The sequence below is a fragment of the Gorilla gorilla genome, chromosome 22 (genome assembly GCF_029281585.2).
Source record: "Gorilla gorilla gorilla isolate KB3781 chromosome 22, NHGRI_mGorGor1-v2.1_pri, whole genome shotgun sequence".
Lineage (NCBI taxonomy): Eukaryota > Metazoa > Chordata > Mammalia > Primates > Hominidae > Gorilla > Gorilla gorilla.
This window is the reverse complement of record NC_073246.2, coordinates 3,995,314-4,020,313: the sequence shown is the minus strand read 5'-3', so window position 1 is coordinate 4,020,313 and position 25,000 is coordinate 3,995,314. Positions and strand designations below refer to the sequence as shown.

The 25,000-nt window shown below is 53.3% G+C and overlaps 1 protein-coding gene and 1 pseudogene across 35 annotated transcripts in view; one reads left to right on the top strand and one right to left on the bottom strand.

The window, feature by feature from the left end:
- LOC134757875 (uncharacterized) overlaps positions 1-25,000 on the bottom strand; it is a 364,684-nt gene that overhangs the window by 90,540 nt on the left and 249,144 nt on the right. For 31 of the 35 annotated variants that reach the window (XM_063702635.1, XM_063702659.1, XM_063702650.1 and 28 more), the window contains 2 exons: positions 24,537-24,633; positions 23,135-24,411 (listed from right to left, as the gene is read on the bottom strand). The gene's annotated coding sequence lies outside the window, so the exon portion shown is untranslated. The remainder of the gene's footprint in view (positions 1-23,134; positions 24,412-24,536; positions 24,634-25,000) is intronic. The other 4 variants (XM_063702648.1, XM_063702639.1, XM_063702654.1 and 1 more) reach the window with 4 other exon arrangements.
- LOC134757869 (cell division cycle protein 27 homolog) lies at positions 9,391-13,097 on the top strand (annotated as a pseudogene).

Below are 25,000 nucleotides of genomic sequence, written 5' to 3'. Positions count from 1 at the left end.
GCCACCAGGAAAACACGGCCGCGGGATCCCACCGCCACAGACACGAGGGCGGTCCCGCGGCGCCCCGCCTGGGACGCCGGACGGCCCTCGGCCCCCCCACCGAGATCCGCCTCGCGAGCCCCGGGGTCCCGCCACCGGGGACCCCGAAGCGACCGCAGCCACGAACCCAACGCCAGCACCACCATCGCTCGTGATTCTCGTCCATCCTCCGGCCCGGCCCCGCTCCGGGAGACCGGCGCGCCCCCACCGCGGGACGCTTTCCCAGGGCCCAGGCGGCCCGACCCCACGCCACGCAAAACGCGGTCGCCGACACCGGTCACGACTCGGCAGGGGAGCGGGCGGAGAGCCGACTCACGGCGGAGGGACTCACGCGCCGGACGGTACACCGCGCAGCACACACCCACCACCGCTCGCCGGCCGCCACGTCCCAACCCGCCAGGACGCCGGGCCCGGCCCGGCGGGATCCTCCCCCGACTCGGAAGGGGGAGGCGCGGGCCACAGTAGGCGACGAGCCGCGCTCGGCCACCACCGCGGTGGCCGGCGGAACCCTCGCTCTCCCCCCTCAACCCCGTCGAGGGGGAAGCGGAGGAGGGTCCTCTGCGAGCGAGTCGCTACGGCAGCGCTACCATAACAGAGGCAGAGACAGAGGCGGCAGTCCGGGGGATCCGGTACCCCAAGGCACACCTCTCGGATCGCTAGAGAAGGCTTTCTCACCGAGGGTGGGTCACACTCCCCAACCGCCAGCCACCCCTCCTCGGGCCCGCAGAGGCGCCGAGGGACGCCTGGGGAAGGGAGAGGGCCTGCGGTACGAGGAAACACCTGCGTGCGGCCACCTTGAGCGTTCGCGGTCAGGGCGGGGGCTCGGCCGGTGCGCGCGTGCGCGCAACCCCACGAGGCCCCCCCCGTCCCCCCACCTCCTTCCTTCCGAGGCAAAGCACCTCCGAAGTCAACCCACACACGACCGGTCGGAGGCGGAACGGCAGCCCCTCGGCGGCCAGCCGGCGCACGCGTCACCGGCCCGAACCCACCGCGATCGCTCACACGGCCCGCGCGCACCCGCCAAAGGGGAGCACGGGACGTGCACTCGCCGGACCAGGCGGGCGCCCTTCCCCGCGTGGGAGGGGCGCGTCTCGTCTCACTCAACCGCCTCGAACCCCACACCTACGAGCTCCCTCAGGACCCACGCGCGGACACCGCGGTGGCGACCGGAGGAGGGGGGCACTGGGGGCGGGAACGACACACCACCGCTCGGCCTCGGGCACCTGAGGGACAACCCGGAGCGCTCCAGGAGCACCGCAAGGGCCCAGGCGGAGCCGACGCTCGAGCAAACCCCCGGAGAGGGCAGCACGACGGGCCGGCGGGACGGCACCCCCACCGCCGCGGAGGGGGCCCGCCCGCAAGTCGACAACCACGGGAGGCGACAGCGAGGGGTGTCTGCCGCGTCAGAGGACCCCGCCGACCCGTCCCGCGACGCAGAAGGCGGCGGGCGGGACGCCGAGGTCAGGCCGGGTTCCGCACCCCACGCCTTCCCACACGCACCACCCGCAGGCGGGGAGAGGAGAGACGAGGGGCCCCCGCGGGGCGGAGCGAGAAGAACGGACCCGTTCGCCACGAACGTCCGCCCCTCGCCCGGCGCGGCTCGGACCCGGCCCGGGAGAGCATGACGTCACCACATCGATCGCGAAGAGCCCCCCGGGAGCGGAGGTCGGCCACCCGGCCGGCCGGCCAGCCAGACCAGCCGATCGGCCCCGGCCAACTCCCCACCCCGGGGAAGGGGCGGCGGACAACCCAGCGGAGACGAGAACGCCTGACACGCACGGCACGGAGCCAGCGGGGTGGGGTTGTCGCAGCCGCCCCGGGCGCCCGCAGCGGAGAGCGCACGGGGGCAGGGTGGCCCCCGCCGCCTTCCCCGCCGCCCCCCGGGTGGGTCAGAGACCCGGACCCGGGCCGGCACCGGGAGTCGGGACGCTCGGACGCGCGAGAGAACCACAGGCCCGCGGGCCCCAGCAGGCGGCTCAAGCAGGAGCACGGCCGGCTAGCCGGGTCACCGGTAGGCCAGAGCCCCGCACGCATCCAGAGGCCCAACCTCTCCAGCGACAGGTCGCCAGAGGACAGCGTGTCAGCAATAACCCGGTGGCCCAAAATGCCGACTCGGAGTGAGGGATATACCTCCCCCGGGGCCGGGAGGTCGAGTCACCGACCACACCGCCGGCCCACGAAACGCGCGACACGGACACCTGTCCCCAAAAACGCCACCATCGCGGCCACACACGGAGCGCCCGGGGCCCTCAGGTCAACCCCAGGACACACGCGGGAGCAGCGCCGGGCCAGGGACGCCCTCCCGGCCGCCCGTGCCACACGCAGGGGGCCGGCCCGTGTCTCCAGAGCGGGACCCGGAAGCATTTTCGGCCGGCCCCTCCTACGACCGGGACACACGAGGGACCGAAGGCCGGCCAGGCGCGACCTCTCGGGCCGCACGCGCACTCAGGGAGCGCTCTCCGACTCCGCACGGGGACTCGCCAGAAAGGATCGCGGCAGAGGGACGGCGGCCCGGCCCGGGGACCGCTCCCCGGCACCCGGGGGACGGGGGCAGGACGGTCCCCGGCTCCCCACGGGGACTCGTCGGAAACGAATTCGGCCACCGCCTCAGACGGCCAGGATGAGCGCGGACGGACCCGCGACCGGGCCGGGAAGGGCGTCCCCAGCCTCCCTCGCCACGCGCGGCGGGTCCCCGCGGGTCGCGGCTCGGGCCTCGGGAGCTGCGGCACGCTGGTCGACCAGCCCGGGCAGCCCCACGCCCGGCTCGGGCCCAGAAGCGCAGCGACAGCCTCTCCCCCACATAAACCTGCACGCCAGAGCTCTGACTCACAAGCGACGCGCCACAGCTCTGGCGCCACCGGGCCAGCCGGGCTGACGACCGCGGGCTTTCCGGAGCTCTGCCTAGCTCACAGCGGGGACGGTCCCCTCCCTCGGCAGCTGCCACCGCAGCTCCGGAAGCCGAGAGCACGATCTAAAAGCGGCCGCCAGATGGAGCCCGACGACCGCCGCGAACGTCAGCGAGACAGATCCGGATGGCAGGGCGGCCCGGGGACCGCAAAAGCGAAACCGTGAGTCGAGAAGCTCTTCCCGAGGCCAAAAACGCAGCCCCTCTACCCCAACCCCACACAAACGGTACCCAAAACGGGTCTCTGCCTCGACCGCGACAGAGTCAGAAGACAACCCACGGCGTGTGGGTGTTTGGAGATGCATCTCGGAAGCAGGGAGGGAGGGAGGGAGGGAGGGAGGGAGGGAGGGAGGGAGGGAGGGAGAAAGAACACACAAGGACTCGGTCGCCGGTCGCTGCAGACACACGGAGAGGCAGAATGCGTAGGCTCTTCCAGAATCCACACAGAGACAGACAGAGGGAGAGAAAGAGGGAGGGACGGGGGGAATGGGGCAAAGAGACAGACGGCGAAAGGGAAGGAGGGAGGGAAGGGAGCAGGGAGGGAGGAAGAAAATGGAGAAAAGAGAGACCGTTTAAAAAACGTAGATACGCAAAGAAAACTTTTGAAACAGTCCATTTTTAAAAGACAGACGGAAAGGAAAGACACATGAAAAAGAGAGAAAGAATGAGGAAAGAAACGAAGGAAAAAAGGGAAAAAGAAACAGAGAGGAAAGAAAAAAGAAGGAAAGACAGGGAACGAAAGAGAAATAAAGCACGAAAGAAAAAAGAACAGAAAGAGAGAAAGAAGGAAAGGAAGAGAGGAAGAAACGCCTAAAGAAGGAGAGAAAGGTAGAAAGGAAGGAAGAAAAACATAAAAGAGAGGAAGAAAGAAAACAGAGACAAATACGTACACTCGTTCATTTAGAAACATAAATACAACACTTTTCATACGTAAGCATACACGTATTTGTCGGCGATCGCTTCTTTCTAGAGCGACGTGTATTCATTTATGCGAAATAAACACCTGCATCTATCACATAGAGGTATGTTTCTACATAATCGATGCGTATTTACTATACACAAGCGTATTCAACGTAAAGATACACATTTTCGTTTACATATAAATGTATACAAACGTTTACGTCGATAAATATAAGCGAACACATGGAAACGAAAGAAACAAAAAAACGAAACGAGTCAACAGGCTGGGCACGGTGACCCACGCCTGTCATCCCAGCACTTTGAGAGGCCGAGGTGGGCGCATCACATGAGGTCGGGAGTTGGAGACCAGCCTGACCCACATGGAGAGACACGGCGTGCCTACTAAAAATACAAACATCAGCCAAGCCAGGCGTGGGGGTGCCTCCCTGTAATCCCCGCTAATCAGGAGGCTGAGGCGGGAGAAGCGCTCGAACCCGGGAGGCGGAAGGTGCGGTGAGCCAAGATCGCGCCATGGCACTCTAGCCGTGGAAACAAGAGTGAAACTCTGTCTCAAAAGGACGAAACAGAAAGAAACAGAGAAAGAAAGAAAGAAAGAAAGAAAGAAAGAAAGAAAGAAAGAAGAAAGAAAGAATGAATGAATGAAAAGAAAGCAAGAAAGAAAGAAAGAAAAAGAAAAGAAAGCAAGCAAGAAAGAAAAGAAAGCAAGAAAGAAAGCACGAAAGCAAGCAAGCAAGAAAGCAAGAAAACAAGGAAGCAAGAAAGCAAGCAAGAAAGAAACAAAAGACAGAAAGCAAGCAAGAAAGCACGAAAGCAAGCAAGCAAGAAACAAAAGAAAGAAAGAAAGCAAGAAAACAAGAAAGCACGAAAGCAAGCAAGCAAGCAAGTAAGAAAGAAACCAAAGAAAGAAAGAAAGCAAGAAAAGAAGAAAGCACAAAAGCAAGCAAGCAAGAAAACAAGGAAGCAAGAAAGCAAGCAAGAAAGAAACAAAAGAAAGAAAGAAAGCAAGAAAACAGGAAAGCACGAAAGCAAGCAAGCAAGCAAGCAAGCAAGAAAGCAAGCAAGAAAGAAACAAAAGAAAGAAAGAAAGAAAGAAAGAAAGAAAGAAAGAAAGAAAGAAAACAGGAAAGCAAGAAAGCACGAAAGCAAGCAAGCAAGCAAGAAAGCAAGAAAACACGAAAGCAAGCAAGCAAGCAAGCAAGCAAGCAAGCAAGCAAGCAAGCAAGCAAGCAAGCGAGAGAGAGAGAGGCTGGGCGCGGCGGCTCACGCCTGTCATCCCAGCACTTTGGGAGGCCAAGGCAGGCGGATCACCTGAGGTTCGGAGTTGGAGACCAGCCTGACCAACATGGAAAAACACCGTCTCTACTAAAAGTACAAACATCAGCCAGGCACGGTGGCCCATGCCTATAATCCCAGCTAATCAGGAGGCTGAGCCAGGAGAATCGCTTGAACCTGGGAGGCAGAGGGTGCGGTGGGCCGAGATCGCGCCATTGCCCTCTAGCCTGGGCAACAGGAGTGAAACTCTGTCTCAAAAAAAAAAAAAAAAAAAGGAAGAAGAAGAAAAAAAAGAGAAAGTAATAAAGAAAGAAAGAAAAGGCAAGGCCAGGCAAGTCCAGGCAAGGCAAATCTACCTGCTTTCACTACATCTGGGGAGAATCAGGAAAGTCCCCAACAACAACAAGGCCTAAAGTGGAGCTGCCATCTGTAAAACCCGAGCGGAAGCGTCCACGCGGGTTAAAGACACGAAGAAAGACAAGGAAACCATTGACCAAGGAGAAGAACAATCTGGCCCAGCCAGGGTCTGTCTCCTGAGGTGGTCTGGGCAACCAGGGAATGGGACGGAGGGAGGGCGGGCCTCCGAGACTCCGTCTCGAAACATAAATCATCATGATAAAATAAAATTAAGTTAAAAAAAGAAATCACGCATGATTCCTAACGTGTCTGATGCCTGGAAAGGCGAGAGGCGTATGTGTACGTCACGGTGGGGTTGTTTTCTTCTTTTTTTTTTTTTTTCCTTTTTTCTTTTTTCCCGGAAACTCACTTTTTAATTATTTTGTTGCATTTCATTTTTATTTTCATTTTCATTTTTTTGAGACGGAGTCTCGCTCTGTCGCCCAGGCTGGGGTGCAGTGGCGCGATCTCGGCTCACTGCACCCTCCGCCTCCCAGGTTCAAGCGATTCTCCTGCCTCAGCTCGGCCTCCCGAGTAGCTGGGATTACAGACAGTACAGCACAGCACGGCACCCGGCTAATTTGGTGTGTTGTGAGTAGAGACGGGGTTTCACCATACTGGCCCTGTTGGTCTGACCGCCTCTTGATCCACCGGCCTTGGCCTCCCAAAGTGAGGGGATGACAGGCTTGAGCCACCGCGCAGGGCCCATTTATTTATTTTATTTTATTTATTTATTTATTTATTTTAATTTATGTATTTATGTATTTATTTATTTATCTTAGTTTATTTCTTTGAGACGGAGTTTCGCTCTTGTTGCTCAGACTGGAGTGCGATGGCGCAATCTCGGCTCACCGCCACCTCCGCTTCCCAGGTTCAAGCGATTCTCCTGCCTCAGCCTTCCTAGCAGCTGGGATTAGAGGCATGTGCCACCACGCCCGGCTAATTTTGTATTTTCAATTGAGACGGGATTTCTCCATGTTGGTCGGGCTTGTCTCCAACTCCCGACTTCAGGTGATGCGTCCACCTCGGCATCCCAAAGTGATGGGATGACAGGCATGAGCCACCGCGCCTGGCCTATTGTGTTGTGTTGTATTGTATTGTATTGTATTGTATTGTATTGTATTGTATTGTATTGTATTGTATTGTATTGTATTGTATTGTATTGTATTGTATTGTATTGTATTGTATTTACTGTATCCTATCGTATCGTGTTGTATCGTATTGTATTGTATTGTAATGGATTGTATTGACTTATCTTATTTAGTTAGTTACTTTGGTGTTATTTTATTTATTTATTTGTTTGTTCGTTCTTGCCTGATCAAAGGTCAATCAGACCCAGTCGTCAAAGTGGCGATTTCCTAGGCAACAAGGGAGGGAGGAACTTGGAGGTGGGGGCGGGGGCGGTAGAGAAGACACAGTTGCCCCAGGCTGTGCGCAGGCGGCCTGGTGCTCCCTTCCTCTGTGAGGCCTCCGTCTTCAGAGTAACAGTGACCGCTAGGTGATGCCCGACGTCTGCCAGTGAGAGTGTCAGCCTGGAATGAATTGGGATCCCCTGGGGAGGGGGTGGGGGGAAGGATGGAGGTTCCCACAGCACAGTGGGTCACCGCGCCCTCCAAGGCGATCCCCACAACTAATCGACCAGGGCTCCTGGGGGGAGGCAGCCTAAGTCCCCCACCCATCGGATCATCTGGAACTTCCGTCCAGAGACGAGAGACCGACTGGGAATTCTCTCAGTCAAGGTCCGAACCGAAAAGAATCACTGTCACGGACACCAGGACTAAGGCCATTTCTAAAAGACTGGTTTCTGTGTTTTGGGTGAATCCGTGTATTTCTGTATCACAAAATTACTGACTTTGAACGTTACGATTTTTCTCCTCCTTACGTGTACGGTCCTGTGATAGACAGACCAGGGGACTCCTCAGCTCAGAGTCCATGAGGCCAGAAGCTGACATCCCAAATTTCTATTTAGAATGAATTTAAACACGCCAGCCAAACGCTCTGCCGTGAAACTGTCTGTCGGGAAGACAAGCGGGGGAGGGGGGGAAGGGGGGGTCCGGGCGCGGTAGGCTCGCGCCTGTCATCCCCGCACTTTTGGGAGGCCGAGGGCCGGTGGATCCCTCGGTCCAAGCCTTGGCAACACGGTGAAGCCTCGTCTCAAAAAAAAAAAAAATTACACAAACTAACTGGTTTCATAACCTGGACTCCAAGTTAATAAATAGATAAATAGGCCGGGGGCGGTGGCTCACGCCTGTCATCCCAGCACTTTGGGAGGCCGAGGTGGACGGATCACGGGATCGGGAGATCGGGACCATCCTGGCTACCACAGTGAAACCCCGTCTCTACTCAAAATACAAAAAGTTAGCCAGGCACGGTGGCGGGCGCCTGTAGTCCCAGCTACTCGGGAGGCTGAGGCAGGAGAATGGCATGAACCCGGGAGGCAGAGCTTGCAGTGAGCCGAGATCGCGCCGCTGCACTCCAGCCTGGGCAACAGAGCGAGAGTCTGTCTCGAAAATAAATAAATAAGTAAATAAGGAAAGAAATAAATGTAAATAAATAAATAGATTAAAATTGAAAACTAAAAAAAGGTAAAATAATTAAGAAAAAAAATAAATGTAGCCGGCCGGTCACGATGGCTCACGCCTGTCATCCCAGCACTTTGGGAGGCCGAGGCGGGCAGATCCACTGGGGTCGCCAGTTCGAGACCAGCCTGACCGACATGGAGAAATGCCGTCTCTACTAACAATACAAAATCAGCCGGGTGTGGTGGCCCGTGCCTGTAATCCCAGCTACTCAGGAGGCTGAGGCAGGAGAATCGTTTGAACGCGGGAGGTGGAGGTTGCGGTGAGCCGAGATGGTGCCACTGCACTCCAGCGTGGGCACCAAGAGTGAAACTCCGTCCGAAGGGAAAAAAAAAAATTAAGTGCTGTATTCTGTTATTTTTGCTTCCTACCCTGAGAAGAACATAATACAGCTGTTGTCTTTCTGCCTGCCTGCCTGCCTGCCTGCCTGCCTGCCTGCCTGCCTGCCTGCCTGTGGCAGGGCCTCATTCTGTCTTTCGCCCAGACTGGAGCGCAGTGACACAATTATGGCTCACTCACTGCAGCCTCAACCTCCCCAGGGTTAGGCGATTCCTCGAGGGACCCTACGGCCTCGGCCTCCCAAAGTGTTGGGGTTACAGGTGTGAGCCACCAGCACCCGGCCTGAGTTAATACATCTGGTCTCACTACGTCTTAACCACGCACCCACGAAGAACTCAAGTCAAGAGAGAGTCGGCAAGAGACTCTCAGCATTCTCTCCCGAAAGCACGTGTGTCCCGAGCTCCTGTGGTTTCAGGTGGCCGCGCGTAGAGGAGAGATTTCCAATGTTTCCGGAGAGGTGCGAGCCACAGTCACTCGGGGCATCCGAGCACGAGATGGGGTTTCTGACAGCGACTGAAGGGCCAGGAAGGGCCAGAATCTGCCAAGACCCGCGTTCCAGGGTGGGGCCGATGGAACCCAAGGTAGAGGGAGTCAGCGGTCCGCACGGAGAGAGCTCCAGCCCTAGGCCCCACTGTGCAGACCGAATCAGAAGGAAGAGAGTCCTTCGTCCTCCATGCCACATCCCTCACATCCCCCCCCCCCCCCCCCCACTGAACTTGGGAGTGGATCCGTGTTCTAAACACGAGGTGACTCTCGGTTTGCAATGGATCACAAGGGGCCGGGCTTTCCCGAGTCAGCAGGATAAAGAAGTCATTCTGGCTCGGACTCCCCCACCATCCCCCGGTAACGGTCGGTAACGGTCGCTGGTGACTTTAAATGAGCCGGGGCTGGCCGGGCCGGAGCCGCTACGGGGCGGGGGGGGGGGGGGGGGGTGGTGCCTGAGGCACTGCAGAAAGTGGGCCTGAGCCTCGAGGATGGCGGTGCTGCAGGGACCCGTCCAGGCTGCTATATGGCAAGCACTAAACCACTATGCCTACCGAGATGCGGTTTTCCTCGCAGAACGCCTTTATGCAGAAGTACACTCAGAAGAAGCCTTGTTTTTACTGGCGACCTGTTCTTACCGCTCAGGAAAGGCCTATAAAACATATAGACTCTTGAAAGGACACAGTTGTACTACACCGCACTGCAAATACCTGCTTGCGAAATGTTGTGTTGATCTCAGCAAGCTTGCAGAAGGGGAACAAATCTTATCGGGTGGAGTGTTTCATAAGCAGAAAAGCCATGATGATATTATTGTTCCTGAGTTTGGTGATTCAGCTCGCTTTCCCCTTCCATTGTTGGGACATGTATATTGCAAGACAGATCGGCTTGCCAAAGGATCAGAATGTGACCAAAAGAGCCTTCGTTGAAATCCTTTCCTCTGGTGTCCCTTTGAATCATGGTGTGAAATAGGGGGGAAAAGCCGGATCCTGACCAAACATTTTGATTCACATCTCTAGAGAGCTTTAGCAACTGCCTGTCCAAGTGTTGCGCCACAACACTTGGGCCTCGTCCTAGTTCACGTCACAGACAGCCTGAGACCGTTCTTACGGAAACAGCCCAGGACACCGTTGAATTAAACGGATTGAATTTAGAATCTTCCAATTCAAAGTACTCCTTGAATACAGACTCCCCAGTGTCCTCTATCGATTCAGCTGTCCTTTCACCTGATACTGTCCCACTGGGAACAGGAACTTCCATATGATCTAAACAGGTTCGACATAAACCAAAAACTGGTCGCAGTTTTATTAGGAGGACCAGCAGCTGTTAGTCCATTAACCCCAAGTGTTGACATTCTGCCATCAGAAACCCCAAGTCCCGGAGACGGATCCTATTGACAAAACTGCACTGGTATTAGACACCTTCTGTCATTGACGTGCCATCCACCGGAGCCCCTTCAAAAAAGTCCGTTGCCAGAATCGGCCAAACCGGAACACAGTCTGTCTTCTCGCAGAGGGGAAAGAGCCCAAAGGTAACTCCAATTCTTGCAAAAACACAAAGTTCTGGTCCGCCGACAAGGGCAACACCTCAGGTATTGAGCCCCACTATGGCATCTCCCCCGAACGCACCGCCTCGAAGAAATTCACGACTCTTGACTAGTGACAGCTCCACAACCGAGGAGAATAGGAGAAAATTAAAAATGAAGTTTCCACCTAAAATCCCAAACAGAAAAACAAAAAGTAAAACTAAGAAAGGAGGAATAACTCCACCGAACATAAGTGATAGCCTGGAAGTGACAAAATTGGACTCTTCCGTCATTTCAGAAGGGAAAATAGTCGCAATCGCGCCTCAGATTCAGGCTTTTAATCTACAAAAAGCAGCAGCGGAAGGCTCGATGAGCCTTCTTCGTGAAAGGGAGAAAGGTTATTTAGCTTTGTGTTCTTACCACGGCAAAGAAGCTCTCAATATCTTGAGCCATCTAGCTTCTCACCACTGCAATACCGGTTGGGTACTGTGCGAAATTGGAAGGGCCTATTTTAAACTCTCAGAGTCCATGCAAGCTGAAAGAACATTCTCAGAGGTTAGAAGGATTGAGAATTACAGAGTCGAAGGCGTGGAGATCTACTCTACCACACTTTGGCATCCTCCGGAAGGTGTTGCTCTTTCAATTCTGTCCAAAGACTTCACAGACATGGATAAAAATTCGCCAGCCAGAGGCCTGGTGTGCTGCAGGGAACTGTTTCGGTCTGCAACGGGAACACGATATTGCGATTCAATTCTTCCAGAGAACTCTCGAAGTGGATCCAAATGATGCTTATGCCTATAGTGCATTAGGGCGTGAGCTTGTCTTCACTGAAGAATTGGACAAAGCATTAGCTGGTTTTAAAAATGCTATCAGAGTCAATCCTAGACATTGTAAGGCATGGTAAGTGGTAATGAAGTGTAAAGACAAAGCCTTATGGATGGTGCCGGTACTCGCTAATTTTTCTGGTTAGATAGCTCTTTATTGTCACGAATTTGGTTAAAAATACTTAGGGATGGTACATACTGCTGAATAACTTCTAACTAAGATGTTTCCTTATGAAACGTATGTCTTTAACAAACTCTGAAATGAACTCATGATCGTAGAATACCAGATCCTTATACTCAACAGTTTCAGTCTTCTAGCAAGCTTTTTTGCAGACACTGTAGCTGTCTTTGGTTTGTGTGTGTGTTTCTTTAGTTGTGTTACTTGATTTGTTACCTTTTCTTCGAGCACCGAAGTGGTGATGGGGACAAGAAGTGCTTGGGAGATTGGAAAGGAATAGCATAGTTCACTTATTGGATAATAGAAAAATAGATGGAAACAATTCACTAGCTGCCGCTTTTTGACAGCGTTCCAGTTTACGGAGTGACTATTAAGAACTTCACGTACCCTTTAATTTAGCAGTCTCTCCGTTTTACCCTTTTGTACTCGTGTATAAGTAGGCACATAGGAAATTACTCCCTAGGTCATATTGTGATCAACGGAATACGATATGAACATGCGTGGTCCTACTTCTGCCTCAACACCATACTCACCGTTGACATTTATTGCATTTTTCTGGACTGACTTCATAGTTTTAAACGTCAAGAGAAGGCCGGGCGCAGTGGCTCACGCCTGTCATCCCAGCACTTTGGGAGGCCGAGGCGGGCGGGTCACGAGGTCAAGAGATCGAGACCATCCGGGCCAACACGGTGAAACCCCGTCTCTATTAAAAGTATAAAGATTAGCTGGGCGTGGTGGCGGGCACCTGTAGTCCCAGCTACTCGGGAGGCTGAGGCAGGAGAATCGCTTGAACCCAGAGAGGTGGCGGTTGCAGTGAGCCGAGATCACACCATTGCACCCCAGCCTGGGCGACAGAGCGAGACGCCGTCTCAAGAGAAATAAATTAAAAAAATAAATACATACATAAATAAATATCAAGAGAAAGTATAATTCTGAAGTCATAACCCTGTGGTAGTTATTTTGTCAGATACGGTGATCTGACTTACTACAGCAGCGGAGTTCTATCATTTGATTTGCTTCTAAATCTGAAGCATTATATTACTGAAACATTTTTTGATTTGTGAATATGTTGTTTAATGGATCATATCTCATTTTGCTGTAGTAGTTACATTGCCCGAAAGATGGCCAAAAAGACAGCGCCAGCTACTGCTGACCAACGTCACAATCAACTTGCCAATACTGCCTTCTCTTCCGATAGCTATGTTCTCCGTCATATTTTAAGAACTCAGTTCTTCATAAGACGTGTGTCGTTTTCGATTTTTTCCCAAGTCTGGTTGATCCTTGTGTTGTTATTTTTTTAAATGTGTATTGTCTGTTCAGCTATTTTGCAGGAGTCGCATTCTTAAAAAAATCTTAACCCTATCAAAAATCGTGTTTAAAGGAGGATTATTCAGATTGGCCAGCCTTTACTAGGAAGAGTTTAAATGCTGACGTATTTAGGCAGCTCTAAATACTGAGCAACTTTACTCTAACTACAAAATAGATAGCCTTTCTTTTGTCTTCACTTTCACTATCATTAGCACAGTGTTTAATACCTTTTCTTCATCTACAACACAATTATAATGATATATGAAGCCACTCAAATAAGGCAGACATGTTGCGTTGCGCTTAAAAAAAGAAAAAAAAAAAAAAAAAAGAAGTCTCTCTGTGGCACAGAATGAGGTGTGGCTCGAATCTGGAATCTCCAGTGAAAACCAATGAAAGAGGGTGAAACCCCGTGTCTACTAAAAAAAAAAAAAAAAAAAAAATGAGGCGGCCATGGTGGCGCTGAGACAGGAGAATCACTTGAACCCAGGAGGCAGAGGTTCCAGTGAGCTGAGATCACGCCACTGCACTCCAGGCTGGGGGGACAGAGCAAGACTCCATCTCAGAAACAAACAAACACACAAAGCCGGTAAAGGTGTTTAATTCGACGGTGTCAGGCTCAGGTCTCTTGACAGGATACATCCAGCACCCGGGGGGAAACGTCGACGGGTGGGGTGGAATCTATTTTGTGGCCTCAAGGGAGGGTTTGAGAGGCAGTCCCGCAAGCGGTGATGGCCTAAAGAAGCCCCTCCGCCCAAGAAGCGATATTCATTTCTAGCCTGTAGCCACCCAAGAGGGAGAATCGGGCTCTCCACAGACCCCACAAACCCCACCCCACCCCACCCCACCCCCACCCCTCCCACCTCGTGAAATGGGCTCTCGCTCCGTCAGGCTCTATTCACACCGTGTGCTTTTGGAACCTCCAGCGTGTGTGCGTGGGTTGCGTGGTGGGGTGGGGCCGGCTGCGGACAGAGGAGGGGATAAAGCGGCGGTGTCCCGCGGGTGCCCGGGACGTGGGACGTGGGACGTGGGTGGGGTGGCCAGAGCCTAGGGAACTCATCGCCTGTCAGGACGTCTCCCCTCCTGGTCCCCTCTCTGACCTACGCTCCACATCTTCGCCGTTCAGTGGGGACCTTGTGGGTGGAAGTCACCATCCCTTTGGACTTCTTTAGCCGACGAAGGCCGGGCTCCCGAGAGTCTCCCCGGAGGCGGGGCCTTGGGCAGGCTCACAAGGATGCTGACGGTGACGGTTGGTGACGGTGATGTACTTTGGAGGCCTCGGGCCAATGCAGAGGTATCCATTTGACCTCGGTGGGACAGGTCAGCTTTGCGGAGTCCCGTGCATCCTTCCAGAGACTCATCCAGCGCTAGCAAGCATGGTCCCAAGGATCCCAGCTCCCAGCAGAGGCACTTTTGTTCACACAGGATCCTGGGCAGGAAAGTTCTCAGCAGGCTTAGGCCTCCTAGCCAGAAAGCCAAAACCACTTCTGGGATTTTTTTCAAAGAGCCAGTGGTTCCACAAGGGGCCGTGGGTAGTTGTGGAAATGGAGAGAAGTGTTTGCACATACATATTTGAGACAGAACGGACAGGGCTCGGTCACAGATCACTTAGGACATGGGCAGATGCACATTGAGAAAACCCTTCCGGCATCCTAGGGGAACAGAGGTACGATTTTTCGAGACAGTTGAGGGAGAAGCCACCCCAGATTTTAGGGTTGGATCTTTATTCATATGTAGTATCTATGAGGTATCCAAGTCCAGAAATCAACTCGCCCGTTCTGTACAGCATTCTGTAGGGAGATCAAATCTGGGATGTCAGAAGTGAAGAATTCAGGCCTTGGTAATGGATCAGATTAGATGTACTTGAGCTTATTTTGCAAAAAAAAAGAGAGGGCGGGAGAGAGCGAGAGCCAGAGACCGAGACAGAGAGAGAGAGAGAGACAGAGACAGAGACAGAGAGAGACAGACAGAGAGAGACAACGATACACAAAGAGAGAAAGACAGAAAGAGAGAGAGACAGATAAAGAGACAGACGGAGAAAGACAGAGATGGACAGAGACAGAGAGAAACAGAAAGAGAGAGAAACAGAGACAGGAAGGGAGAGAGACAGGCAGAGAGAGAGAGAGACAAACAGACAGGCAGACAGACAGGCAGAGAAAGAGAGTAAGACAGAAGGCAGACACATGCACACACACACCCACACCCACAGAGAGAGAGACAGAGAGAGACAGAGAGAAAGAGACAGACAGAGAGAAAGAGACAGAGAGAGAAAGACAGACAGAGAGAAACAGACAGAAAGAGAGACACAGACAGGGACAGAGAAACAGCCGACAGGGGGAGAGAGAGAGAGAGACAGACAGAGACAGACAGACAGACAGGCAGAGAAAGACAGTAAGACACAAGACAGACAGAGAGAGAGAGAGAGAGAGAGAGAGAGAGAGAGAGAGAGAGAGAGACAGAGACAGAGACAGAGACAGAGAGAAAGAAAGACAAAGCCAGAGAGAGAGAGAAACAGACAGGGAGAGAGAGAGAGAGACAAACAGACAGACAGGGAGAGAGAGACTAAGACAGAAGACAGACACAGTGAGAGAGACAGAGACAGAGAGAAAGAAAGACAAAGACAGAGAGAGAGAGAGAGAGAGAGAGAAACAGGGAGAGAGAGAGAGACAAACAGACAGACAGGGAGAGAGAGACTAAGACAGAAGACAGACACAGTGAGAGAGACAGAGACAGAGAGAAAGAAAGACAAAGACAGAGAGAGAGAGAGAGAGAGAAACAGGGAGAGAGAGAGAGACAAACAGACAGACAGGGAGAGAGAGAGACTAAGACAGAAGACAGACAGTGAGAGAGACAGAGACAGAGAGAAAGAAATACAAAGAGACAGACAGAGAGAGACAGAGACGGACAGAGAGAAACAGACAGAAAGAGAGAGATAGACGCAGAGACAGAGAGTGAGAGAGACAGGCAGGCAGAGAAAGGGAGTAAGACAGAAGACAGACACAGTGAGAGAGACAGGCAGAGAGAGAGAGACAGAGCGAGAGAAACAGACAGGCAGAGAGAGACAGAGAGAGAGAAACAGACAGGCAGAGAGAGAGAGACACACACACAGAGAGAGAAGACAGACAGAGAAAGAGAGAGACAGAGACAGACAGACAGACAGAGAGAGGGGGAGGAAGGGCGTGCTCAAGAAATAATCACACATATTTTATAGTGCTTTTGATCCCATAAACGGTGGCCGGGGTATACTTTGAAAACAACAACAACAACAACAACAACGACAACGACAACAGCAACGACAACAACAACAGCAACAAGAGCAGCAGCAGCATTCGCCTACGGATTTCTAGAAAATAAGATGTCATGATGAAGTATAGTAAACATCAACCGGCTCTCACTGCACGTTGAGGGATTCACAAAAGCGCTAGTTAACAACAGGAAAAAACAGCAGCTAACATGTCTTGGGGAAAATAGACGTCCTCCTGAAAACTGGGGATTTCTACTTCACTTGAAAAGAAATACATACCAGAAAGGAAAAACACGAACAAAACAAAACAAAACAAAACAAAACAAAACAAAACAAGCCAAGAAACACGGGCCAAGGCACCGTCCCTGGAAATCTTAAGTGAGCAAAGTTATTAGTTTTCAGAAAGCGTTTCTATTTTGGGCAAGTACTAAGAGGGCCCACACTAGAGCTGTGACGCCCTTCGCATTGTGAAACTATGCTGGCCGGAGGGCGGAGAAACTAAAACATCATGATAAAAGGTGACGGAGACCCAGCCAGGGTGAAGCTTTCCTAGGGAGGGAGGCCTGAGGCGGAAAGCGGGGGGAAAAGCCCCACAACTGCAGACCCGCCCGCTTGCCCACGCGGGTCAAGGGCTATGCCATCGGCCCAAGCTGCCTCTGGGGAAGTGGGACCGTGCCGCCCCCCATCTTCCAAAACGGTGGCCCCTGAGTGAGGCCTGACGCCCACCGATGCAAATGTCAGCCTGGCAAGAATGAGATCGCCGGCAAGGGGTGGGGGAAGGGCAGAGAAGACGGAGGCACACCGGGGTGGCTCTGGAAGGCTTCCAAGCGGGGTGTTGGGAGGCGGGGGGGTGGGGGTTTTGGGGGAAACCCACCTAACCGACTCACTAAATTAAGGTGAAGGGAGGTGGGTAGTGGGGGGAGCCGGGGGGCAACTTGAAAATTAAACTGACCCTTCCCAAAGCCCAAGTAGAAGAGTCTAGGCGCCAAAACACAAAGAAAACTAAAGCGCCGATCAAAGAACAATAGGGCCCCCGCCAGGGCGGAGGTTCCCTAGGCAACGAGGGAGAGAGGGAGGGGCCTCCAGAAGGGAGAGAGAGAAACCCGTTGCCCCAGGCTCGGTGAAGTCGGCGAGACCTCCCTCCGTGTCACCTCGACTTTCAATAACAGTGGCCGCTAGGTGATGCCCGAAGACAACCGATGCCTGCGAATGTCCGTCAGCAGGGAAAAGAATTAATGAATTCATGAATTTGCTTATTTATTTAGAGACAGAGTCTCACTCACTCTACAGCCTGGGCCATAGTGCAGTGGCGCGATCTCGGCTCCCTGCAGCCTCCGCCTCCCAGGTTCAAGCGATTTTCCCGCCTCAGCCTCCCGAGGAGCTGGCATTACAGGGGCCTGCCCCGCCGCTCCCGACTCGGCTTTGTAGTTTTAGTAGAGACGGGGTTTCGCCGTGTTGGGTCCGGCCTTAACCGTTTATGTTTAAGTCGAGGAGCTTATCAGGGAAATAGGAGAAGTCCGGACGCCAGACGTGACCGAGAGAAAAGTCTGAAAATGCCCCTCGCATCCAAGCGGGGACCCGGCCTCGACCTCCCGAAATCATACACCGAGTGGGGAAGCCCAGCAAGGCCCGTCTGTCTAGATTCCTCTCGGCCTCTCTAAGCACCGAAGCACGCGCTTCTCACTTTCGTGGAAGGGGCAGGGCCCTACCCGGCACGGGGGTGTCTGACGGACTGACAGAGAAAGAGAGAGACATAGAAAGACAGAGATGGACGGCGAGAGATAGAGAGAAACAGACAGAAAGAGAAAGAGAGAGAGACAGAGACAGAGAGAGAGAGAGAGAGACAGACAGGGAGGGAGAAAGACAAACAGAGAGAGAGACAGACAGACAGACAGACAGAGACAGAGAGAAACAGACAGAAAGAGAGAGAGACGGAGAGAGAGTGAGTGAGAGAGAGAGAGACACATGGAGGGAGAGAGCCAGACAGACAGAAAGACAGGCAGGCAGAGAAAGAGAGTAAGACAGAAGACAGACACAGTGAGAGAGACAGGCAGAGAGAGAGAGAGAGAGAGACAGAGACAGAGAGAAAGAAAGAGAGAGAAAGAGAAAGAGACAGACAGAGATGGACAGAGAGAGAGAGACAGAGAGAGAAACAGACAGACAGGGAGGGAGGGAGGGAGGGAGGGAGACAGACAGAGAGAGAGAGACAGACAGACAGGCAGAGAAAGAGAGTAAGACAGAAGATAGGCACAGACAGAGAGACAGACGCAGAGAGAGACAGAGAAAAAGAAAGAGAGAGACAGACAGAGAGAGAAAGAGAGAAACAGACAGAAAGAGAGAGAGAGAGAGAAACAGAAAGGGAGGGAGAGAGAGGGAGAGACAGACAGACAGACGGACAGGCAGAGAAGGAGAGTAAGACAGAAGACAGTCACACACAGTGAGAGAGACAGAGAGAGAGCGAGAGAGAGGCAGAGACAGAGAGAAAGAGGGAGACAGAGAAAGAGAGATGGACAGAGAGACAGAGAGAAACAGACAGAAAGAGAGACAGACAGAGAGAGAGAAAGAGAAAGGGAGGGAGAAAGACAGAAAGAGAGACAGACAGACAGACAGACAGGCAGGCAGAGAAACAGAGTAAGACAGAAGATAGGAACAGAGAGAGAGAGACAGAGAGACGCAGAAAAAGAAAGAGAGAGGCAGACAGACAGAGAAAGACAGAGACAGACAGAGAGAAAGAGGCAGAAAGAGAGAGAGAGAGAAACAGACAGGAAGGGAGAGAGAGAGACAGACAGAGAGAGAAAGAGAATAAGGCAGAAGACAGACACAGTGAGACAGGCAGAGAGAGAGAGAGACAGAGACAGAGAGAAAGAGACAGACAGAGACCGACAGAGAAAGAGAGAAACAGGCAGAGAGAGAGCGAGAGAGAGAGAAACAGAAAGGGAGGGAGAGAGAGAGAGAGACAGACAGACAGACAGATGGACAGGCAGAGAAGGAGAGTAAGACAGAAGACAGACACAGTGAGAGAGACAAGCAGAGAGAGAGAGAGAGAGACAGAGACAGACAGAAAGAAAGAGAGAGACAGACAGATAGAAAAAGACAGAGACGGACAGAGAGAGACAGAGAAACAGACAGAAAGAGAGAAAGACAGAGAGAGCGAGAGAGGGAGAGAGAGAGAAACAGAAAGGGAGGGAGAGACAGAGAGAGACAGACAGACAGGCAGAGAAAGAGAGTAAGACAGAAGATAGTCACAGAGAGAGAGAGAGAGACAGACAGACAGAGAGACACAGAAAAAGAAAGAGAGGGGCAGACAGACAGAGAAAGAGACAGAGAGAGACAGAAACAGACATAAAGAGAGAGAGAGAAACAGACAGGGAGGGAGAGAGAGAGAGAGACAGACGGGGAGAGAAAGAGAGTAAGACAGAAGACAGACACAGTGAGACAGGTAGAGAGGGAGAGAGAGAGACAAAGACAGAGACAGAGAGAAAGAAAGAGACAGACAGACAGACAGACAGAGAAAGAGACACAGAGAGAAAGACAGAGACGAACAGAGAGAAACAGACAGAGAGAAGGTCCTAGCCCAGTAGCGATACAGTGCCTTTTCTTTCATTTTCTCTTTCTTTTCTTTTTGTCTTTCTTGTATGATGTATGTATGTATGTATGTATGTATGTATGTATGTATGTATGTATGTATTTATCTGGAGACTGAGTCTCACTCTGTCGCCCAGGCTGTAGTGCAGTGGCGCGATCTTGGGTCACTGCAACCTCTGCCTGCCAGGTTCAAGCAATTCTTCCGCCCCAGCCTCCCGAGTAGCTGGGATGACAGGTGCCTGCCCCACGGCGCCTGACTGAATTTCGTATTTTCAGTAGAGACGGGGTTTCACCACGTTGGCCGGGCTGGTCTCGAACTCCTGACCTCGGGATGACAGACGTGAGCCACTGCGTTCAGTGTACAGTGCCATTTCTTAGAAATCACTCACGGGAACACACACTTAGAGGTGACGTGTAGAGATTTTAGTTAGTTAGTTAGTTTAGTTAGTTAGTTAGTTTTTGCGTGGGGAGGTGGGGGAACGGAGTTTGGCTCTTGCTGCCCAGGCTACAGTGCAATGGCCTAGGGGACTCAAGGAGTCAACCTAGGGCAGAGAGGACACGTCATTCTGAGCGTAAGGGCCGCAGCGAAAGTTGGCAGGGCCCGCGCTTTTAAAGGCTGAAATCCCGGCGGCACAGGCCTGTCGTCCCAGCACCTTGGGAGGCCCAGGAAGGCGGATCATTTGAGGTCAGGAGTTCGAGACCAGCATGGCCAACATGGAGAAACCCCGTCTCTACTAAAAATAGAAATACGAGCCGGCCGTCATGGTGCGCGCCTGTAATCCCAGCTACCCGGAGAAGAATCACTGGAACCCGGGAAGCAGAGGTTTCAGTGAGCCGAGAGAGCGCCACTGCACCGCAGCCTGGGTGACAGAGCGAGAGAGACTCAGTCCAAAAAAAAGAAAGAAAAGAAGAAAAACAAAAGAACAGGCCCAAATACTGCATTGTTGTTGAACGTTCTCCCAAAAGGCCAGAAACCCCCTGACTCAGGTCAAGGAGGTGGTGTTTCGTTTTACCTCTCTCTCTCTCTCTGTCTCTCTCTCCCCCCCCTTTTATTTGTGGTTCAAGCATACATGAGCAAGATTGTTACATAGGTAAACTTGTGACGGGGGTGTTCAGTGTGCAGATGATTTCATCACCCGGGTAGTCAGTGCTGTGTCCGACAGTATTCGTGTTTTGTTTTTTTTCCTGAAGGTGTCTCTCCTCGCACCCCTCCTCCGCCAAGCAGGCTTCCGCGTCCCTGGTCCCCCTCGTTCTGCCCATGCAAGGACTCTCATCTGTAAGTTCCCACTTCTAGATGAGAACACGCGGTAGTTAGCGGATCGTTGCTTTCAGCTTCGGTGGTGGCGGTGAAAGAGGCATGACACTAAATCGACCCTTAGGACGCTCTCCTCCGTCCCCACCCCGCACCCCCTCCCCACACACACCCTCATTCCCGCACCCCCTCCTCAAACGCAAGAAAGGAAGAAAGAAATGAAAGTAAGAGGTGAGCCTGCAAGGCGGTGGAGGCGGGGGATCTCAGAGGGCGAGAAAGCGATGGTGGTCGGCGGATGTGTCGGCTGAGGTATCAAAACTAGGGGACCCACTTTTCAAGCCCCAACACACCCCCTAATCCTCAGCCGCAGCCAGCCTCTGGGTGGGGTTGCGCCTGTCAAAGCTTCCGAATGGAGAGAAGCCCAAGGCTATGGAAGGCATGAGCTCCAACTCCAGGAAGGGAATAAGGCTCTGTGCATATGAATGGGGCTTTCAAAGGCGTTGCCGCGGCTTCCAAAGCGATGCGCTGTGCCTCGCCTCGCCTCGCCCCGCCCCGCCCAGAGCGAGACTCCGTCTGAAAATAAGTACACAAATAAATCATAAAATAATTCATCAATAAATAAGAAAGAAAGAAAGAAAGAAAGAAAGAAAGAAAGAAAGAAAGGATGAGTACAGCGATCGTGAATCATTCCCCGGAGTCCAGGCGCAGTGGCTCACGCACGTCACGCCAGCACTTTGAGACGCCGGGCGGGAGGGTTGCAACGAAATGATGAGACCCCGTCTGTGGGAAAACATTTAAAAATGAAGGCCGGGCGCGGTGGCCCACGCCTGTCATCCCAGCACTTCCGGAGGCCGGGGAGGGCGGATCACCTGAGGTCGGGAGTTTGAGACCAGCCCGATCAACATGGAGAAGCCCCGTCTCCACTAAAAATACAAAATCAGCCAGACGTGGCGGCGCATGCCCGCCATCCCAGCTACTCAGGAGGCCGATGCAGGAGAATCGCTTGAAACCGGGAGGCAGAGGTTGCGGTGAGCCAAGATGGCGCCACCGCACCGCAGTCTAGGCCACGAGAGGGAGACTCTGTCTCGGGGGGGAAAAAATAATTAAAAATAGTGTGGGCACAGTGGCGCGTGCCTGCGGTCCCAGGTTCTGTACTCTGGAGGCTGAGGTGGAAGGATCGCTCGAGTCCAGGAGCGTCCACGCTGCAGGGAGTGAGTTATGGTGGCACCACTGCTGGGGTGACGGAGCGAGATGCCGTCTCTAAATCAGTCAATGAGATCACTGGAAGGCGCTCTCTGTGTCTCACTTTCCAAGACGGTCTCTTTAGGCCAAGCAGGCATGGTGCCTCACGCCAGTCATCCCAGCACTTTGGGAGGCTGAGGCGGGAGGAAAGAAGGAAGGGAGGAAGGGAGGAAAGAAGAAAAGAAGAAACGCAGGAAGGCAGTAAGGCAGGAAAGAAAGAGGGGAAGGAAGGAAGAAAGAAAGAAAGAAAGAAAGAAAGAAAGAGAAGAAAGAAAGAAGGAAAGAAGGAAAAAAAGAAAAGAGAAGAAAAGAGAAGGGAAGAAAAGAAAAGCAAACGGGGAGGGGGCCTATCTCCTTGACCGGTGACTGACCAGGATACAGTGGGTCACGGACGACCGAAGCCTCGACCTGTGGGGCCTCAAGTGATCTTCTCCTTATCTCAGCCTCCCGAGTAGCTGCGACTCCAGGCGGCCATCACCACGCACAACTCACCTTCTAAAAACATCACGATTCTATCGAGACAGGGTCTCGCTCCGTCATCCAGGCTGGATTGCCACGGCACGACCTCAGCTCATCGCAACCTCGGCCTCCCCGGTTGGAACAACTCGCCCGCCCCAGTCTCCCGAGCGGTCGTGATTCCAAGCCCACGCCACCAGGCCCGGCTCATCGTTCTATTTTTCAGAGAGACGGGGTTTCGCCACGTCGGCCAGCCCGGTCTCGAACTCCGGGCCCCAAGCGATCCACCCGCCTCGGCCTCCCAAAGTGCCGGAATGACAGGCGTGAGCCAGCGTGCCCGGCCCAGATCATCTTTTTCATACATTGTAGAGAAGGGGTTTCGTCAGCCAACGGGTGGAGGGTGGGGTGGGTTTTACTCAGCCTGCGTACCGTGAAAAGGGGAAGTGAGTGTGCTTTGCGAACTAGATATGGAAACTGTGTGTGTGTGTGTGTGTGTGTGCGTGCGTGCGTGCGTGCGAGAGAGAGAGAGAGAGACCAATCCCCACCACGAGGACCCGGAAATAGTGTTTGATCTGTGTCCCTGCCTAGTCACCTGTCTTGTGTGTAGATGACTGAGGATTCCACAAATGAAGGTCAGCAGTATCTATTGAGCTGTTTCTCCCTCTCATGCGTCTCATCTGCGTGCTGGAGAAAGGGAAGAAAAGAGGTTCCGATGGGAAGTTGTCTTCACGCCTGAGGCAGCTGAAGGCAGACCGAAGGGAAGGAGGGCATCCTACGTGACATTTCCATACCCGTGCACCCTTTACAATGCTGGGGCTGCCAGTCCACCCTGTACGTCAACCCACTCCCAAGAACAGCACCGGTCCGGGGTGGTCCAGTCTCATCCCATCCGGCCCACCCGGGGGCATCCGGTGGAAGTCTTCGCCGTAGGATCCGAAGGCAGCGTCCACGCGGTTCCCCTGGGGTCGCCCGGCAACGGCCAGCCGGGGGAGGGTAGCGGGACCTGACGGGGAAGGGGGGGGCGCATCCGCCTCAGAGCTCCCTGGAAGGTGGCAGGTAGCCGGTGGGGCACGCCGAGCCAGAGACGTCCGGCAGGATATAGATGTGGAAGGCGCGTCAGTCCTCTCCCATACCTCTCCTATGGAAAATGCCAGGGCGGCGGTGGGAGCCTCGGCTGGGGGAGAAGCGGGGACAAGGGGGAGAGGGAAGGAGGCCCTCGGGAGGTTTCAGCACCGAAAACCCACTCACTCAGCCAAGCTCCCAACGTGTTTCTGGGTCCAAGGTACACCCTGGGAGACGGCAAGAGAAACCTTCACACCGTGCTTTTCGTCTTCGTGTTTATTTCTTTCATCTTTTCCATTTGACGAGAGATGCTCATTTCAACAACCAGACGGCGGATGTGACGGGAGAAGTGTCAAGGCCAGGAGTTTGAGACCAGCGTGAGTAACAGAGCAACACAAGTAGGAGAGCCCAGCTGAAAGAAATGAAAGAGCAGGAGGAGGAGGAGGAGGAGGAGGAGGAGGAGGAGGAGGAGGAGGAGGAGGAGGAGGAGGAGGACAAGGGGGGGTGGGGGGGGGAAGGAGAAGGAAAGAAAAGAAAAGAAAAGAAGAGAAAAGAAAAGAAAAACAACCACCAAGAAAGTTAAAATTCTCCAACGGTCGGAAGTTGAAGACCAGCCTGACTAAGATGGAGAAACCCCATGTGTACTAAAACTAGAAAACCTAGCCGGGCACGATGGCTCATTGCTGTCATTCCAGCTACTCGTGAAGGCTGAGGCAGGAGAATCACTCGAACCTGGGAGGCGGAGGGTGCGGTGAGCCGACATCGCGCCATCGTCCTCCACCCTGGGCGACAAGAGTGAAACTCCGTCTAAGGAGAAAAGAAAAAAAAAGAAAAGGCGGATCGGTGAGACGCGTCTCCACATTTTATTTGTTCGCAGTCCCCGTATCAAACACGGAAAGAACCGACCCATGACAAACATGACCAGAGCGTACCGTGCCCACGCGTGTCATCACAGCACTCCGGGAGGCCGATGCGGGAGGATCTCTGGAGCCTAAAAGTTTGCGATCACTCGGACATGTGAGATGACACCTACAATAATAATCATCATAGAAGTTTAAAAAGAGATCACGTGTGCCCAGAGCATGGACACCAAAGCGAGAGCACATCCGTCCTCAAAAGAAGACGATTGATAGACAGGCAGGCAGGCAGGCAACTATAGAATGAGCCAGGTGCAGTGTCTCACGCCTGTCATAGCAGCAGTGTGGGCGGCCGAGGCAGGCAGGCGGATTGCGTGAGAAGAGGAGTTCGAGACCAGCGTGGGCAACATGATAGAACCCCGAAACCCGTCTCACTCACATACATACATACATACATACGTACATACATACATACCTACCTACACACATACATACATACCTACCAACCTACGGAAAACATGAGAAACCACCTAAAAGTC